The 19,265-nt window shown below is 38.8% G+C and overlaps 2 pseudogenes; both read right to left on the reverse strand.

Annotated features, from left to right (window-relative positions):
• Positions 1–525: 525 nt before the first annotated feature.
• LOC114043205 lies at positions 526–2,175 on the reverse strand (annotated as a pseudogene).
• A 424-nt stretch (positions 2,176–2,599) lies between these two features.
• Positions 2,600–12,433, reverse strand: LOC114043390 (annotated as a pseudogene).
• Between the last annotated feature and the right edge of the window lie 6,832 nt (positions 12,434–19,265).

A 19,265-nucleotide genomic window follows, 5' to 3' on the forward strand; every position in this document is an offset into this window, starting at 1 on the left:
CACTTTTAGACCAAAAGCATTGTTAGTAAGACACCATTACCTGATTACATGCACCACTCATCTTTCCATTGGCCTGTGGGTTACTTGCTATTTTAACTCAATCAATAAGCAACACCACCCCCAATTTCTCCTGTATGTATTTTATCTGTACATATTTGGGTTGTTTTTTTAAGTTTTACTTCTTTATTGAGAAATACTTTTTCAGACTCTGTAAATTGGATATTTCAAAGAAAACCAATTCCCAATAAAACCCAAACAAAAATGCTGTCAGAAAAGCTTTTTTAGAAGAGAAAAATTAAATTAAATTAAAAGTTAACAGGGTCCGGGCCACACACGAGAAACCTGTGAATTTGGACCACTGAAAAACGTTTATGTTTTTAAGACTTAACCTTTCAAATTGATTTTTCCCAAAGGAAAAAAAAAACAGAATGGGATCAGCTTCTTCTGTCATCTAATGTTCATTGTTCATTTTTCAGTCTGTAGAACCATGAAGAAGTCTCCACATGTTGAGCGATCATTTAATGAAGGGGCTATTTAGCGTCACAGTATCCAGTTTTTCTGGTCTAAGAAGGAGCAGCAACCATGACCATTTACTCAGCAGCTTCCATCTTGGCACGGTGAGCTTGTAATACTGTAACAACTTCCTCCACCTTTGAATGGAGTGATTCTGGAGGCTCCAGCATGTGCAACAGTTCTGAATTTTATATCTCTAGCAGCATACCTGTGATCTTCCCAACTAAATTATTGTGCATGGTTTGAATCAATGGGAACAAACACTCTCCCAGCATCTACTTGTGTCCCTGGGGAGGAGCAGGAGCCAGTATGGAAGCTTTCAGGGGCTCCTGGCCTTCCACATAGAATGTTGGCTGAGATGTCCGCAAAATCTGGATAACTGGGTTGGAGCTTTGGACAATTGCAGCATATCTGTAAGGAGGGACAGCTGTAGGTACGGGGTAGTTACAATGGGTCTAGGAGACAAATTTTGCACAGCAGTGAGCATTCCCACTTGTTGATGTGTAGTAGGAAGACCACAAGAAGCCTGACTGGAGCCTGGTAGAGAAGAGTTGGGTGTGGGCCAGATTGGAGAATGGAGTTTGGCACTCTTTGGAAGCCTTGAGGACTCCCACATTGTTGCCATGGTGGATTAGGTGTCATCTGGGCTATTTGATTAGGAGCATAATAAGGGGGTCTATACTGAGCCCAGGGCACTGCTTGCAGCCCCCAGGAGTTGGCTGAAACTGATTGATGATCTGTTGGCAGGGAAGGTTCTCATTCCTGTAATATGCTGCATATATTGCTTGGTAAGATAGGCTTTTCTTTCTTCTTTCATTTGTGCAAGTGTAACATACACGGCTTTAGAGTCCATGATGCAACTATTCATTTCTGTCACTGCTTTGGTAGCCTCATCAGGCAAAGAAAAGCAGATAAAGACAAACCCTTTACTTCACCCATCTTTGAGTATCACCTTGGCACAGGTAATTGATCTAAAAAAAAAAAGAAAATTCCTACCTTAATTTTTCATCATCAGTGGTATCACCCAGGTTCTTAATATAGAGATCCCTCCGGCAGCAGCTAATCTCTCCTATTTTAGCTACTCAAATTTCCGTTTTAATTCAGCCTTGCATTCAACTTTTTTTTCTGTGCCCAGCTACAAATACCATTTTCCCATTGGTGTTTTTTCCACTCATTTCTTCAACTGTCTTATTGACATCCTCATGTTTCTCAAAACTCAGAAAACCAAAGCCTTTGGATTTTCTTTTTGTTGTTGTTGTTTTGAACACAAAAATTTTTATTAGCATAAAAAACACATGTCTAGTATCCAACATTAAAACCAGGTCATATGTATGCATGTAGGTTCTTTTCCATTAATTACTGAAGACTCTTATCTCCCAGTTATGCTTTAAAGACTCTGCACTTATGTAAACATAACTTACCAAAGAAAGGAAACTTGTACATGTAGTAGAGTATAGCTACTGAACACACCAAAAAGTTAGAGATGGGAAATTATAATTGTATCTTGCTACATTGATTATTTTTGTAAGAACCTTAGAAATAACAGGAAATGTGGACAAAACATTTCATTTCAAATGAGGTAAGTCATATGAAAATGGTTTTAGAAGCAAATAACATTAATGTTAAGTGTTGAGATGAGAATATTAACAAAATTCCTGTACAACTCCCTTTGATGTTTGCATAGTTTAGTTTATCTTATCTTAAAAAACAAAAATAAAAAATTAACTAAAATACTGTTAGAAAAAGAGGCAGTTTTCTGGTACCACTTAAAATGTGACTTCTTAAGTATTTTTCTTATTTTGAAAAAAAAGTGACATATACAACACTGTTTAACAGAAGAAAGTTAAACTCGGGGCTATCATTTCAAGCTGCCTTTTGGATAGAAAATTAAACAGAAGTAGATGGTTAAACATTAGAGGCCAAGTTATGCTAGCAGCTAACCTTTGCCTCGAAACACATTGTCAAGTTCACACTTGAAGCCAAGGTGAATAGGACTTCAGGAGTAGAAACAAAGCGTTTCAAAAAGTTAGCCCCAAAACTTAAGCAATTAAGTTTTTTTTTTCCTTTATATGGAAGAGAGTGAGAATAAACTAGGTTCAAGGCTCTGGTTAAGGACATGATTGCTTAAAGCACTATATGGCTAACTCATGCATTTGTTTTAGCAGTAGAATGAAGCTTATACCTAAGCTTACTAGGTTTATTTCAAGCTAAGTAGCCACAACCACTCATCTGGCCAGTTCTAGTCAAAGTAGGATTGCAGGGTGCCACACAAATCACAGGTCCAACAATGGAAACCTCCTCCCAATGGATTGGCATTACGAATATTAACTTTGATTGCCAAAATACCCAGTTTTCCAAACATTTTTTGAATTGGAACTTTGTTGGCATCTATCATTACACGTTTTTCATCCAGCATTAAGACATTCATGGAGAGCCATTTGGATGACATCCAGAGTGGACAGACATCTGGGATGATTGGAGTTGGAGGAGTAACTATAGTCCACCCTGCTTTCTTGAAAAGTTCAATCTGGGAGGCAGAGCCAAGATGGCGGAGGGAAAGTAGTGACTTGTTTCAGTGCTCCCCCCAAATCCCTCCAAATACCTATAAAAATGGCTCTAAACAAATTCTAAAGCAACAGAACCCACAAAAAGACAGAGTGAAACAAATTTCCAGCCAAAGACAGCCTGGATGGTTGATCAGAAAAGTATATCGCACCGGGTGGGGAGAGGAGTGCAGTTTGGTGTGGGTGCACAGGTCACAGCAACCCTGGAGCAGGCCTCAGAGCACTGAATCACAGGCAGCTGTGGCAGTTTCCAGACTTCTCAACCCATGAACACCAAAGACAACTTGGGAGGTCAGTGGGAAAAATCTGTGACTGCGGTGAGAGAGGAGCTAGGTTTCAGCCACAAGTCCCAAACACAGGCTGGGCCATGGCTGTTTCCTGAGCTTCCGGCCCACACACTGAGGGGAAATTGAGTGACTGATCAGATGGGGATTGGAGGAATCTCTTTGCCAGTGCTAAGGCAGGAATCTCTTGCTTTGCTTTTGAATCTGGGTCACAGTTCCGAGGGGCAGTCCTGGGGCAAGGAGGAATGCTGGTGTGGTGGAATTTCTTCTGGCGGTGGAGAGAAAACACCTTACGCCTTATCATAGCACCTTGGAAGAACTGAAAATTTTCAGATACCTAGAAGTACCTCTGAAAACAGCTGCACAAACCCCCAAAGCTTGGGACAGTACATTCTACACATTGGAAGCAGACTTTTACCTTCACAAAGAGTTTAAAACTCAAGTAATTGGCTGGGATCATGAGTAAGCAGCACAAAAAACATCAGACTATATTATCTTACTTTGGTGACAAAGAAGATCAAAACACACAACCAAAGAAGACAACAAAGTCAAAGCTCCTACATCCAAAGCCTCCAAGAAAAATATGAATCAGTCCCAGGCCATGGAAGAGCTCAAAAGGGATTTTGAGAAGCAAGTAAGAGATGTAGAGGAAAAACTGAGAGTGATGCAAGAAAATCATGAAAAACAAGTCAACAGCTTGCTAAAGGAGACCCAAAAAAATACTGAAGAAAATAACACCTTAAAAAATAGCCTAACCCAAATGGCAAAAGAGGTCCAAAAAGCCAATGAGGAGAAGAATGCCCTAAAAAGCAAAATTGGCCAAATAAAAAAGAAAGTCCAAAAGATTACTGAAGAAAATACTTCCTTAAAAATTAAAATAGAGCAATTGGAAGCTAGTGACTTAATGAGAAATCAAGACAGTGTAAAACAAATCCAAAAGAATGAAAAATTAGAAAACAATGTGAAATATCTCATTGGAAAAACAACTGACCTGGAAAATAGATCCAGGAGAGACAATTTAAAAATTATTGGACTATCTGAAAGCCATGATCAAAAAAAGAGCCTAGACATCATCTTTCAAGAAATGATCAAGGAAAACTGCCCTGATATTTTAGAACCAGAGGGCAAAATAGAAATTGAAAGAATCCACTAATCTCCTCCTGAAAGAGATCCCCAAAGGAAAACTCCTAGGAATATTGTAGCCAAATTCCAAAGTTCCCAGGTCAAGGAGAAAATATTACTAGCAGCCAGAAAGAAACAACTGAAGTGTTGTGGAAACACAATCAGGATAACACAAGATTTAGTTGCTTCTACATTAAGGGATCACAGGGCATGGAATATAATATTCTGGAGGGCAAAGGAGAAAGGATTACAACCAAGAATCACCTACCCAGCAAAACTGAGCATAACCCAGCAGGGGAAAAAATGGTCATTCAGTGAAATAGAGGACTTTCAAGCATTCTTGATGAAAAGGCCAGAGCTGAAAATTTGATTTTCAAATACAAGACTCAAGTGGAACATGAAGAGGTAAACAGGAAAGAGAAATCATAAGAGACTTATTAAGGTTGAACTGTTTACATTCCTATGTGGAAAGATGATATTTGTAACTCATGGGACCTTTGTCAGTATTAAGGTAGTTGGAGGGGAAAAATTATATGTACGTATATATAGATATAGATAGTTAGATAGAGGGCACAGGGTGAGTTGAACATGAAGGGGTCATATCTGGAGAATAAAATTAAGGGGTGAGAGAGGATTATACTAGCAGAAGGAGAAAGGGAAAGGTAGAATGGAGTAAATTGTCTCACAAAAAAAAACAGAAAAGAAAAGGCTCTTACAGTGGAGGGGAAAGGGGGGAAGGTGAGAGGGAATGAGTGAATCTTATTCTTACCGGATTTGACTTAAGGAGGGAATAACACACACACTCAATTGGGAATGGAAATCTACCTTACCCTACAGGAAAATGGGGGGGGGGGAGGGGAGAAGAGAATAGGGGGATGATAGAGAGGAGGGCAGATTGGGAAAGGGGGTAATCAGAAGCAAATACTTCTGAGGAGGAACAGGGTCAAAAAAAAGAATAAAATAAATGGGGGGGCAGGATAGGATTAAGGGAAATAGAGTTAGTTTTTCACAGCATGTCTACTATGGAAGTGTTTTGCATAACTGCACATATTTAACCCATATTGAGTTGCTTGCCTTATCAATGAGGGTGGGTGGGGCGGGAGAAAGGGAGAAAATTTGGAACCCAAAGTTTTAAAAACACATGTTTAAAAAAAAAATGTTTTCACATGCAACCGGGAAATAAGAAATACAGGAAATGTGATACAGAAATCCATCCTGCCCTACAGGAAAATTGAAGGGGAAGGGGATAAGAGAAGGGGGGGAGAGATAGAAGGGAAGGCAGACTAGGGGAAGGGGTACTTAGAATACATGCCATCTTGGGGTGGGGGGAGGGGCGAGATGGGGTGAAAATTTGGAACTCAAAATCTTGTGGAGGTAAATGTTGAAAACAAAAAAATAAATTAAAAATTACCATTAAAAATAAGAATATCTGAGTTCAAATATTGCCTTAGACAATTACAAGCTGTGTGATACTGAGTCATTCAATTCTGTTTGCCTCAATGTTTTCATCTGTACCATAAGAATAACACCTTGTGCACCTGAGCAAGTCACTTAACCTCTGTCTACCAGTGTCTTCATCTACAAAATTCATATATGTTCCAGTGTTGTTACGAGGCTAAAACAAAATTATATATGTAAATGTTGAAAACAAAAAAATAAATAAAAATTAACATAAAAAAAAGAAAAGTTCAATCTGATGACAGAGACAGTCAGGGTTGGAAAGCCCAAGACCAGGTCCAATCATATTGAAGGTAACATCAATATACATTGGATTGGGATCTTTAAAGAAGATGATATGCACTCTATAGTCTGGAGCAAGATATCTATGTGTCCACTCAATGACTAGGTAATTAGTTACCTGGCTTCTCTGTGCAAAAATATCTTTTCCAGCTCAAATGAAGTCAGCAGCATCAAAACATGGCTGATATTCATTCATCACAAATTTTCCCTGAGCAGCCAATGCATGTCTGTCTTCTACAGAATAAACTGGATTATCCTGGTCATAAAGCTCATTAGCCATTGTGGGCTTAGGAGCTGTTGTCCACTTAGCCCCACAATGGAAATAATCTTTGATAATTGATCTGTATGCTCGATATTCAAAGAAGCATGAATGCCATGCCATGGGAGCTTCAATGATTTAATTTCCAACTACAATCAGAATATCTCTGGGAATTGCACCATACAAACCTGTAGACTCAAAATCTGGTGTTTTGTACTTGAAAGACCAATCAATGGGATCAGGCCTCTTAACAGTCACTCCTTTCATTTTCAAAATATTGCACATTTCTTAATTTTAGCAACAGCCTTTCTCAGATGCTCTTTGGGAAAATACTGGCCTCCTTGCTGCTGGTAAAATGTCTGATACTTTTCATATGTGTTGGCCTTAACTTCCACAGTGAATGGTGGAACACAGGCATTTTCAGCTCTGCCTACAATCACTTCCTCAAGTGGGTCCCATTCATTATAGTAGGAGACAGGGCAGTCCTTAAGAATAGGATCTGTGGCCTTGTGATCAGCAGCAAAGGAGTTTCTGTAGGCTACTGCAGCCTGGGTGCTCTGGAAAGTTTGCTGCACCCATCTTGTAAAAACTCTTCCAAGCCAAGATCCAATGTAATGCACCGCCTTGGCTTCCTGGCTCCCGCTGTGGCACCCAACCTACAGCGTCTCCCTGAGGACAGCTGGTCCACGATCATAATGATCTCCACTGGGGCAGCACAAATAGCTCACTCCCACCCACAAGGAAAGTGGGCAACACACCTCCTGGATTTTCCACTATAGTCAGTCATCACTTTTGCACTCAGAGTTTTACCATATTTGCTGAAAAGTTCCTTCAATCTTTCATCATCCATATCAACACTGAAGTTTTTTTTCATATTAACATGGGTAAATTCTTTAGCTTTGGCTCACAGTTTCATTTCCCTTGACTTGAATCTACCAACAAACACTTTGAGGTCATTGAGAGGCATACCATTCATTGTCTCAATGGCCCTGTCTGCAAGATCCAGGGTCTAAAAGTATACAAATGCATAACCTTAGGACCAACCTCATCACACACCACCTTGACGAACAAGATGTTCCCAGATGCTGAAAAGATGTCATAAAATGCTTTTGTTGTCTATGGATTTACCCAGGTTTTTAATGAAAACATTCCCAACTCTTTATTTCCTCAAAAAGGGATCCTGAGGAGACCACACAATACAGATTGGTTTGCTTTTAATTACAACAAAGTTCATTGTATTTGGGGCACATTCAGTATCTGCTGGCTGCTGGATGTTGATGTAGGCATACCCCAGGAAGTGCCTGGTAATCATGTCCCTGAAGACCCAGATGGAGAACATGGGTCCAGCAGGGCTGAACTTCTTATGCAGCCTGAAATTAAGGTAGTGACTGGAGAGTAAGACGAGATAGATGCCACAAACATTATGGTAGTAGAAAAAAATCAACAACAAGATTTGGCAACTGATTGAAGAATGAAGAGTTAAACAGGACACCAGTGTTTTTGAACATTGGAAGTTGGAAGAATGGTGGTACTTCCAATAGAAACAGGGAAATTTAGAGGAGAGGTAGACTTAGGTAGAAAAAATGAGTTCTGTCCTGGAAATATTGAGTTTAAGATGCCTACAGGACATCCAGTTTGAATGGCTTAGTATGGCAATCTTCATGGCAATCCATGACTAGAGCTCTAGAAATTGACCAGGACTAGATACACAAATCTTGGAATCATCATACACAGAGATGACCATTAAAACCATAGAAGCGGATCATATAATATAGTAGAATATAGAGAAAAGATCCCAGCATGAAGTTTTAGAACATACCCACCATGAGGGTGATCCAGCAAAAAAGGCTAAGGTAAGGTAAGTTAAGCTACATAGGAGAACCAAGAAAACAAGGTAACAATCCCAGAGAAGAGAAAGTACCAAGAGGAGAAAGTGGTCAATAGCATCTAAGGGTCATAAGATGTCAAAAAGAATAAGGATTTGAAAAAGATCATCAGATCTAGCAATTACAAAACCTTTGATAACTTTAAAAAAAAAGAAATTTAAGTTAGGTGATAGGGTCAGAAGCCAGACTTTTCCAGGGGTTTGGCTAAGAAACAGATAAAAGTGTGGCACAAAAAGCTTGAGAAGACAGTCAAGTCTAACAAGGGTTTTTAAGAATGGAGGAGATGCCTGCATGTGCATATGGAGGATGGAATGAACTCATAATTAGGGAGAGATTAAAATTAGAGAGGGAAGATGAAGGGAACAATCTGCTAGAAGAGATATGAAGGGACGGGATTAAGGATGATTATAGAGGCATTGATTATTGTCAAAGAGAAATGTCACCTTTTATCAGAGAGATGAAATTCATAAAGACAATGGAAGAGGCCTCTATTTTCTCAAGTAAAGTAAGACATGAGGGCCTTAGCTGAGGGAGTGCCATGGAATGTTCAAGGAGACAAGAGAAAGTATAGAACAGAAACCTTGGGGAATAAGATGGAGAATCAATTAAGGAAGAGTAAAAGGGTTTCCTTGATGTAGACAGGCTCTAATGGAAGTTAGATCACACAGATTTCTAGTGTGATAATCAACACAGCTAAAATTAGAAAGGAAACTGGTACCTGTGAAAAAAAATCTTTGTGGCAAGTTTCTCTGATGAAGGTTAGGGTTTGTGTGTGATGGAGCAGCTCAGAATCATTGAAAGCATTAAGCAATTTCCCAAATGCAATGCAATCTTCTCTTTTCCTCTAATTCAGCTTTGGGCCCAGGTCATTGTTCATCTACACAGGACATGACCAAAACATATGTACCAATGGACCTTGGGCCTAATTTGGTCTACCTAATTGTAGACCAAAATCTAGAAAGAGACATTCTTAATACATTCCTCAATTCTGCAGTGCCACAAGTAAAATTGTCTCTTGAGTAGAGAGAGCAGGAGGCCCAACTGGACCTAGAATTGGTCAGGTAAGCAAGGATAAGAACAGACTCAGGTCCTACTTTAAAGGCAGCTAGGTTGTGCTGTGGATAGAGCTTTGAGTCTGGAGTCAGAAAGACTCGTTTTCCCAAGTTAAAATCTGGCTTTAGATACTAACTGTGTGACCCTGGACAAATCATTTAACCCTGTTTACCTCAGTTTCCTTATCTGTCAAAGGATCTAGAGAAGGAAATGGCAAACCACTCCAGTACCTTTGCCAAGAAAATTCCAAAGGAGGTCACAAAGACGCACTCTACTGAAAACAACAGAACAACAACAAAATTTGTTTCCCTGTTGTCCCGTGGTCTCTAAGCCCAAAGCTACACTGATCATTGCATGTTGGGCCTGAATTAACAGCAAATACAAGGCAGTGATTGTTGTTGCTGTGAGATGATTTGTAAATAGCCAGAGGAGTCTATGGTTTTACTCTCCTAGGACTGTCTCTGGTTAAACAACTCTGGTACTACTTAGAGCTGGCTGCTGAAATTCTCTGGCAAGCTTGCTGAAATTACACCAGCAATTCCACTTTCCTCATCCTGAGTAATCCTCCCTTATTAATTTTTAAAAACAATAATAATAGCGAATAGTAAAAAAAATAGCAATAATAATAGCTAGCATTTCTATAGCACTTTTAGTCCTTCATAATTATTATTTTATTTGGTCCTCACGACAACCCTGAGAGGTAGGTATTATTATACTCCTCGTTTTACAGTTGAAGAAACTAAGGCAGACAGACTTGCCTAGTTTCACACAGCTAACATATATCTGAGTCCAGATTTGAAGACTTAGATCTTCCTGACTCCAGGCCCACTGCTGGACACCCCTCCTCACTTTTGCTACACATCGATGTTCCTTAATCCCATTGTCTCACTTACAATATGTCGACCGACAAGGAAGACTCTTTATTTGAAAATCTCATTTAAACCTGGACCCCCCTGGGGCTCTGTGCCTTCAACTGGAGAGCATGTGGCACTACTCCCCTGAGTCACCACCCACCATTCTACCCTGCAGTGTAGTGGGGGTGGTGGAGGCCATGCACTACTCTCTCACCAACTGAATAAACTTTCCTATGCTGTGCTTAGATACAAATTTCAATAAGCCATTCTCATCCATGACACTAGAATTGTTGAGTATTTGCAAAGAGCCACAAATTTGGGGGAAGGAGGAGGGAAACGAGTTCTCATTTTCCTCTCTAAAAGACACCCATATCTCCCCATACAGAGACAAAATTCAAGTAAGCAATCCCAAGATTTAGGAGCCACTATAAGGAGAGTGTCATTTTTATGTCTTAACCCATTGCACAAAAGACTTTTACCATATATCACGTCATGGCAGCAAATTCCTCAGCCTGGTTTTCAAGCCCCACCTCAATCTGGCCTTGCCTTAGCTAGACAGCATTACTTACCTTAACTCCCTAACATAAATCTCCCCTCCAGCCAGATCTCTCTCCCTTCTCAAAAATAGACCACGCTCAGCCTCTCATCTATGACTTCCCTTCTTGGGGTTCCTCTCACCTGAAGTACCTTTCCTTCTTCTATCCACAATGTTCTTCAAAGCCCAGTTTGACTCCCACTTCCTCTGGGAAGCCTTTCCTAATGATTCCTGTCCTTTCTGATCTTCTTTTTGGAATCTCTCTCCCTCCCACGTTTCTCTCTCTCTCTCTCTTCCTCCCTCATTTCTTTCTCTCTCTCTCTCTCTTTCATAGTTTATTTCTTAAATACTACTTTCCTTGTGCATTATACTTTTACCGGGGCATATAATCCCTGTAACTAGATTGCAAATTCCTTGAAGGCAACAACACTATTTGATGGTCCTACAATTATAGAATTTTAGGCCTAAACAGAACCTTAAGGGCATTTACTTCAACTCCCTAATTTAAAATACAGGGAAACTAGGCCTAAAGAGAGGTGAAATCACCTCCACACAAAGTCATAGAAGCAATTTGTGACTTAACCAGGACTAGAATTTCCAGTTTTCTGAATCATAGATTATTTATTGCTTTTTCTACTGAGTATGTGAAGAACTCAATAAATAACTTCTGATTAATTAAAAGGTTCTGAAACTGTTTAAGGATAACCCATTGAGGGAGAATTCAAACCTCATTGATCTGCCAGCTAAATAGCTCACTTGGTCCTGTAGACTGCTAGAGGGCCTCCTAATCTTTGGAGAAAAAGGAAGACAGATGGTAGAGTGAAAAGATCACAGGAGTAAAGAGGATGGATGATGAGCAAGATAGATGGATGAATGAATAAAAAAAAGCTTTTATTAAGTATTTACTACATTTTTCCACAATCCTCAACCCAAAAATCTCATAAAATGGGAATTTCTTAAATGCAATCCAATCTGGTCTTTTCCTACTTTAAGTTTTGGGCCCAGGTCCAGCTATAGTGTGTGTGTGTGTGTGTGTGTGTGTGTGTGTGTGTGTGTGTATACATACATATATAAATTTAAAATGAATTGCTATGCATGTGTGTACATACACATACATGTGTGTGGGTGTATGTCTATGTATTAATAGAGTAATTCAGCAGACCACCAATCTAATTGCATAGTTTAATCTGGTCAAGAAGTATTCTTCTTATGTTTTGCAGGAAAGGCTTTCACAGGTAAAATCATATCCCACAAGAGTAACTAGAACTGAATCCACAAGATAAGACAGAAACACTAAACAAGGTGAAAACATTCATGAAATAACACTGGAGAACTTAAATACTTAGCATAGCCACTTAGCTACCCTTCCCCCCACCCTCCCTGCTACATTTGTCACTCCTGACAGGCCCTGCACTCACTCTTCTATTGGTTTTCATGATATTACACTCTCTGGGCTCTGTTCCTATCTGAGGGCTCATTCTCAGTATCCTTTGCTGATTCATCAGCCATATTGTGTGCTCTAATCGTGGGTCTTCCATAAGGTTCAGCTGTGGCCCTATTTTCTTCTCTCTCATTCTCTTCTCGTTCAGTGACCCTATCACCTCCCATGGGTTTAATTATCATCTCTATGAAAATGACTCACAGGTCTATAATTCCAGTCATAGCCAGTCGAGTTTCAGTCTCCTATCACTTATTGGGCATTTTCAAACTGGAATATCACAGAGGCATCTCAAACCCAACATGTTCAAAATAGAATTTATTATCTCATACACCACACGCACTCCTCTTCCAAATTTCCTTTTTCCATTGAAGGTATCACAAGGTTTCCAGACCTCCACGTTTATGACCTCAGACTTATTCTCAATGTTTGATCACTCATAACCAATATGCTGCCGAAGCATTTTTTTTTTACTTCCACAACATTCCTTGCATCCAACCCCTTCTCTCCATTCATACAGCCACCATCTTAGTTCAGGGCCTTATTAACTCTTTGCTAGATTATTACAGTTAATCTCCCTGCCTCATGTCTCTGCCCAATTCTGCTTAATCCAATTCAATCCCTCACACTGATGCCAAAGCGATCTTCTCAAACACAGATCTAATCATAACACTCCTATTCAGTCAATTCCAGTTGCCTCGTCTAGGATCAAATATCAACTCTTCAGTTCACCTTTTAAAGACTTTTACAACATGGCCCCAAACTATCTCTCCGACATCGTTGTACATTATACATGATACATTACTACCTCTCCCTCACTCTGTAATCCAGGCAAACTGGCTTTCTCTCTGTTCCCTATGCCCCACACTTCATCTCTTGTCTCTCTACTTCTGCATTAGCCATCACCTGGCATGGACTTCCTCTGTACCTTTGTCTCATAGAATCCTTCTCTTCCTTCAGGATGCAAGTCGGGCAGCACCTTCTACATTAAGACTTTCCTAATCTCAACTGCTCATGCCCTCCTTCCCTAACTACCTTGGATTTGACTACATTATACTTGTTTCTGTTTATTGTCTTTATTTTAATTCCATATATCATACATATGTATGTATATGTAGAGATTCGGATATATGTATGTGTCTGTGTGTACATATACATATATATTTGTATATGTATACTTGTATATGTGTGTATATATTTGCTGTCTGTACTGTCATAATGTAAGCCTCTTGAGAGTAGGGATTACTTCATTCTTTAACTTTTTATCACCAGTATCTAGTATATAGTGCCTGGAACATAAGCATGCCTTTTGATTGATTAATTGATGGATGGACTAAATCCCATGACTCTCTATAATGAATTGATATCTTTTTTGAGAGGAGGTGACAACATAATGGAAAGTTGTGAAGATGCAGATGGGGGTGGTCAAGGGCAGCGAAAAGCATCCACAAGCGAATGGTGAAAGGATGTTAATTCCTTTAGAAACTCAACAAGAAAAGAGAACTTTGAAAGAATAGAAAAAAAGCAGTAGTATGGAGGGACTAGAATGGGAAAAGTAAAAGGACATGGGGTCTTAATCCTAGAGGAGGAGGAGAAGGTACCATAAGGGGGCAGACTATCCTGCCAATTACGCCAAATGTAAGGGGGCGGATCTCTTCTACTCAAAGTAGTTTCCATTTTTATGTGGCATCATAGGGCATATTCCTACTCTGGCCTGCTCCCATACACTCCACCTCTTGTGACCTGCTCATAGAATCTTTCCAACGCTATGTTTCACATAGTTCCCTAAGTGGTGCATGAGTAGAAGAAGCGGAGGAGCCTACTGATGAGTTACACTGGAGGCAAAATCCACAACAGCAACATAAGCACAAGTAGGAAAACAATTCGACCAATAAGAAAAATACCAAAATGATCATAATTTTCTTCCATCCCACCCCTAGGGGCAGCAAAGGAAGAATCAATGGCATTTGGTGATTAGTGGGAGAACTGAATTTCTGAGCATTACTCAGAACAGGTCAGTTGAATTTCTGAACTAAGATCAGAGACAAAGAAACATGGCTTACGCAATTTTACAACATATGAGGGGTGATACAGAATCATTTCAATTACACAATTAGATCAAAATCACTTGGTGTTTTTTCAATTTTCCCTTTTTTGTCAATGGAAGACTTTCACAATTTTCCCTGACAAGCTAATGCAAGGAGAACAAAATTGACCAATCACAGTACAAACCATAGTAAAAATGTCTAAAACTATGGACTAATTTGGGGGGGCGGGGTTTGCTGACACCAAGATAACTGAGAAAACTCAGTATACAGGTATGGTGCAGCAAAAAGCCAAAGGAATACAGTAATGACCATCCACATTAACTAACATTAAGTATTTTTTTTGCATTTTAGTGACCCAGTCTCAAAGTCCATTTAATCAGCAAATTTCATCTTGGATCTCAGATGCCTCATGTAGTTGTCTAATCTCTAGAACAACTTTTCTTGGGGAAATCTGGAAAATTCTTGTCCTCAGGGGCACCTCTTAAGTAAATTTACTTCTCTAGTTCCAAGTTACTTGTAGAGACTTCCATGATGCTCTTGCTAAAATCTTTCACAAAACAGATTTCAATACAAATCAGTGTAGGCTTTCAAATTTTGTATCTCTAACAACTAGCTTATGTGGTGAAAAATAGCTGGAACCCTATGGTTCTGATCTTACCAACAATAGAGCTATAAGGGGAACATCTAATTAGGGATCCATAGTTCACTTGAAACTTTCAAGAATTTAGATTTTACGTGCACCATTAGAGTCATTTACACTTGACATAAAGGGTTGTCTGATCTTGTTGCTTTCTCAAACATTTTCCACTTCAGTTCATTCAGTTCATTCCTTTAGGAGAATCAGATGCTGTTAAGGATCTAATCCTATATACGAAAACAGAGGTTCTTGTCTTGCAAGAAGAGGCTCTCCACCCCTAGGTCCAAAGATTACACAAATGAATCTTCTTACGAGAGGATGACTTTACTCCAATTTACTTGGGATGGGATGTGTAGATACACTTATGTAATTAATTCCAATTGTATGCCGAGAACAATATATATCAAATGGGTTGCCTGTAGTAGAACATGTTTGGCTGTTAATGACATTCAAATGAAATAGATATTACACAAACATTACTCTTTGCTAAGAAGACTGATGATACTGAAATTCTATTCCTTAAAATAAGACAGAAGTTTCTGACTTTAACCTCATAAATTAATAGATTCATATCTCTGTTTCACAAGCTTTTTTTTTACCTTTGTTCAATTATTCCCATAGCATCTTGAAAGAATGAGCTACTTAATCTTAGACATGACTATATAAGTATTAGCAGGCAGATAGCAAGCCCAAATACTAATTTACTAAGTTGTTTGGGATATGGAATGACTAGACATTCTGATTGAAAACAGTAAGATCTTATATACTTGCATTGTGTTTATATCTTCTACAGAATACTTGCTCTTATTATAGAAATTTGCTATAAAAGGAAAAAGCTGGGACAGCATCACAACTGGTCTTTAAATGATGTTAATTATTATTGTTATTAAGGAAGGGTCACTGGTCAAATTGATATAGATAAACATTAATTGGTGATTGATTTTGTTGGAAGGACACCGGATAGGGACTGGTGAGCTATAGTACCAGAGAAACTGCATTCCACATGCATATATATGCATATAATATACAAATCTATTATACACATGTTATAGGCATATAAAAGATAATAAAAATGCATTATCAATATTTATGGGATGAAACAGTAGTAGTCAGGAACAAATTAATATTCCTAAATTAACTAATATTAACAAGTGAGGAAAAAATATAAAAACCCTCACTGCATCTACTTCCCCTGTTAGTTATTATTGATATATCTTCTTCTTTTCTCAGTCAAGTTCACAGAAAAAAAAACCCTGTCTATACTCATTGCTTTCACTTCCTCTCCTCTCACTCACTTCTAAACCCTCTGCAATTTGCTTCCTGCCCTCATCATTAACCTGAAACTGCTCTCTTCAAAATTGTCAGTGGTCTCCTAATTGCCAAATCAAATGGCATCTTCTCAGTCCCTATGCTTCTGGAGCTCTCTATAATATGTGTGTGCATGTATGTATGTATGTAAGTATGTATGTATGTATGTATAATTTTTTACTACCCTATACTGAATCCGGTCTCCTTTCTAGGTTTTCTTGAAATGGCTCTCTTGTGGTTCTCCTTCTACCTGTCTGTGGTAGAACCACAGGTTCTACCTTCTACCTATTGCTCCTTCTCAATCTCCTTTGCTACTTCTTCATCCATGTCACTTCCCCGAATTACAGGTGTACCTCCAGGCTCTGTCCTGAATTGCCTTCTCTTTTATTTTATACTCTTTCATGTGGTAATCTTATCAGCTCCCACGGGTTTAAATATATCTCTACTCAGATGATTCCACATCTACATATCCAGTCCTAGTCTTTCTCTGTAGCTCCAGCTGCACATAACCAACTGCCTATCTGACATTTCAAGCTAGCTATCCCACAAGAATCTCAAATTCAACAGGTTTGGTTTGCCATTTCTTTCTCCAGCTCATTTTACAGATGAGAAAATGGAGGCAGACAAAGATGAAGTGACTTGCCCAGGGTTATGTAGCTACTAAGTATCTGAAGCCATATTGGAATGTGGATTTTCCTGATGCCAGGTCTAGTGCTCTAGCTGGAAAAGTACCTGAGGCCAGGTTTGGTGGCAATGTTAGAGAGAAAGATGTTGTGAAAGTGGATATGCCATGACTTGGGATGAGAGAGAATGAGGAGTCAAAGATACCTGAGGGACTGGTGCCCTCAACAGTAATAGGGAATTTTGGAAGAAGTTGGGGGAGGGGGGAGATAACAGGTTCTGTTTTTGATATGTTGAATTTAAGATGTCTATGGCATATCCAGTTCAAGATGCCCAACAAGCAGTGAATAATGTTAGATTGAAGGTCATGAGAGAGGTTGAGATTTGTATATACATATACATATATATATAATATATATACATATACATATATATCTATATACATATACATATATATGTACATATACATATATGGGGGGGAGAGAGAGAGAGGAATTATCTCCCTAGAGATGATAATTGAATCCATGGGAGCTAATGATATCACCAAATAAAATAGCATGGAAAGAAAAGGATAGAGCCATGGGGGACACCTACAGTTATCGGATATGACTCAGTGGAAGATCCAGCAAAGGAGAAGGAGAAGTACTCAGACATGGAAAAGGAGCAGCAAAAGAGAGCAAGGTTTGGAAAGAGTGAGAGAAAAGGAAGTGAAGTACAGATCTTGGATGGCTTTCTCAAGGATTTGAGCCATGAAAATGAGGAGAGATACAGGATAAGAACTACCAGAAATGATCAGATCACAAGAGGGATTTTTTAAGGATGGGGGAGGGATAGGCATGTTTTGGGAAGTAGGGAAACGGTCAGTAGACAAGGAAAGATTGAAGATGAATGCAAGGATAATGGGAGGGGCAATCTTCTAATGAAGATGGGATGGAATGGGGTCATAAGCATATTAAGGATTTGATTTATTTGTTTTTTTCATATATATTTAACATTGTTGGACTTTGCTTTCTTATAAAACTATCACTCATTTTATTGGGTAGTTTAATTCATTCTCATTTTAAGTTATAACTTAGGTTTATGTTTTCCTCCATTTACCTCAAATTTTCCTTCTGAATTAAGTTTTTTTTGGTTACACAAAATATGTGTCCATGTCTTACTAAAAGATTTGCCTGAGCAAGGAGAAGAGCTCTTCCATAATGTGAGAAAGGTTTAAGAGAGGAGGTAGTGGAGAAAGACATTTAGATGATTTGAGATGAGAAGGGGAAAAAAAGGGAGCTCTTGGCAAATGGCCTCAATATTTTTTGGTAAAGTATGGGGCAAGGTCTTCAGGTGAGAGGGTGGGGACTGGGATGCCATGAGAAACTTTAAAGGTGATGGAAAAGTTAGATTTTATTAAAATTTAAGGTTTGTAAAGTCTTTTACAAATATTACCTCATTTTATCTTTTCAACAATGCTGGGAGGACTATGTGTAAGTGAGGTTGAGTGGAGGAGTAGGTCATGGGAAATGAGTTGATTGAGGACCTGGGAAGTTAGGATGCTTGCAGTTGCATCAATACGTATGTTGAATTCTCTTAGGATGAAGGCAGGGGTTGGAATGGAGAGAAAAACTATAAACCAGGCATTGAATTCATTGTGGGAAGGAAGGAGAGTGTGCTGGGGGTCAGTAGATAGCAGCTACTAGATTCTTAATCAGGTGATAAATTTGAATTGAAAGATCTAAGGTTCATTCTAGAAGAAGTTACTGAACAATGATTGTAAAGAGTCTGGCAAAGAAAATAAGTATTTTCACTCCCTTACCATAACCAATTAGCTCGGGGCAGGGGAAGGGGGGAGGGCATTTAAATGGAACTGATATTCAGAAGGGTAGACAGTGAGAGCTGGAAGATGGAAAAAAACGGAACTGGAAAACTTAGCTTTTGTATTTCTATCCCTAGTGGACAGCACAATGCTTCATATATAAGCATTTAATTCCTGCTTGTTGATTGATGTATTAATGTTCGGTTCATTTCAGTTCAGTTTCTAGTTAAATAAATTCAAATAAATTGAGAAACAAAAAAGTGAACTAAGAAGTTACAAATTAAAAGAAAAAACAAAAGACTTCAATTAATAAATAAAATTAAAAGCTAGTTTAAAAATGACTCATCAATAGCATTGATAAACCAATAACACATTTAATGTAAAAAAGAGCAAGAAAAAAATCAAATCATGAAAATTGAGAATTAGAAATCACAAGCAATATAGGAAAAATGATAGTGGTTATCGTACAAATTGTATATAACCATATGCTCCCAAAACTCAGACCATAAAAGAAATGGCTGAATATGAAAGAGAGGAAGGAAGGAAGGAAGGACAGAAGGAAGGAAGGAAGGAAGGAAGGAAGGAAGGAAGGAAGGAAGGAA

This window comes from Vombatus ursinus, unplaced genomic scaffold (assembly GCF_900497805.2).
Source record: "Vombatus ursinus unplaced genomic scaffold, bare-nosed wombat genome assembly UNPS02014768.1, whole genome shotgun sequence".
NCBI lineage: Eukaryota > Metazoa > Chordata > Mammalia > Diprotodontia > Vombatidae > Vombatus > Vombatus ursinus.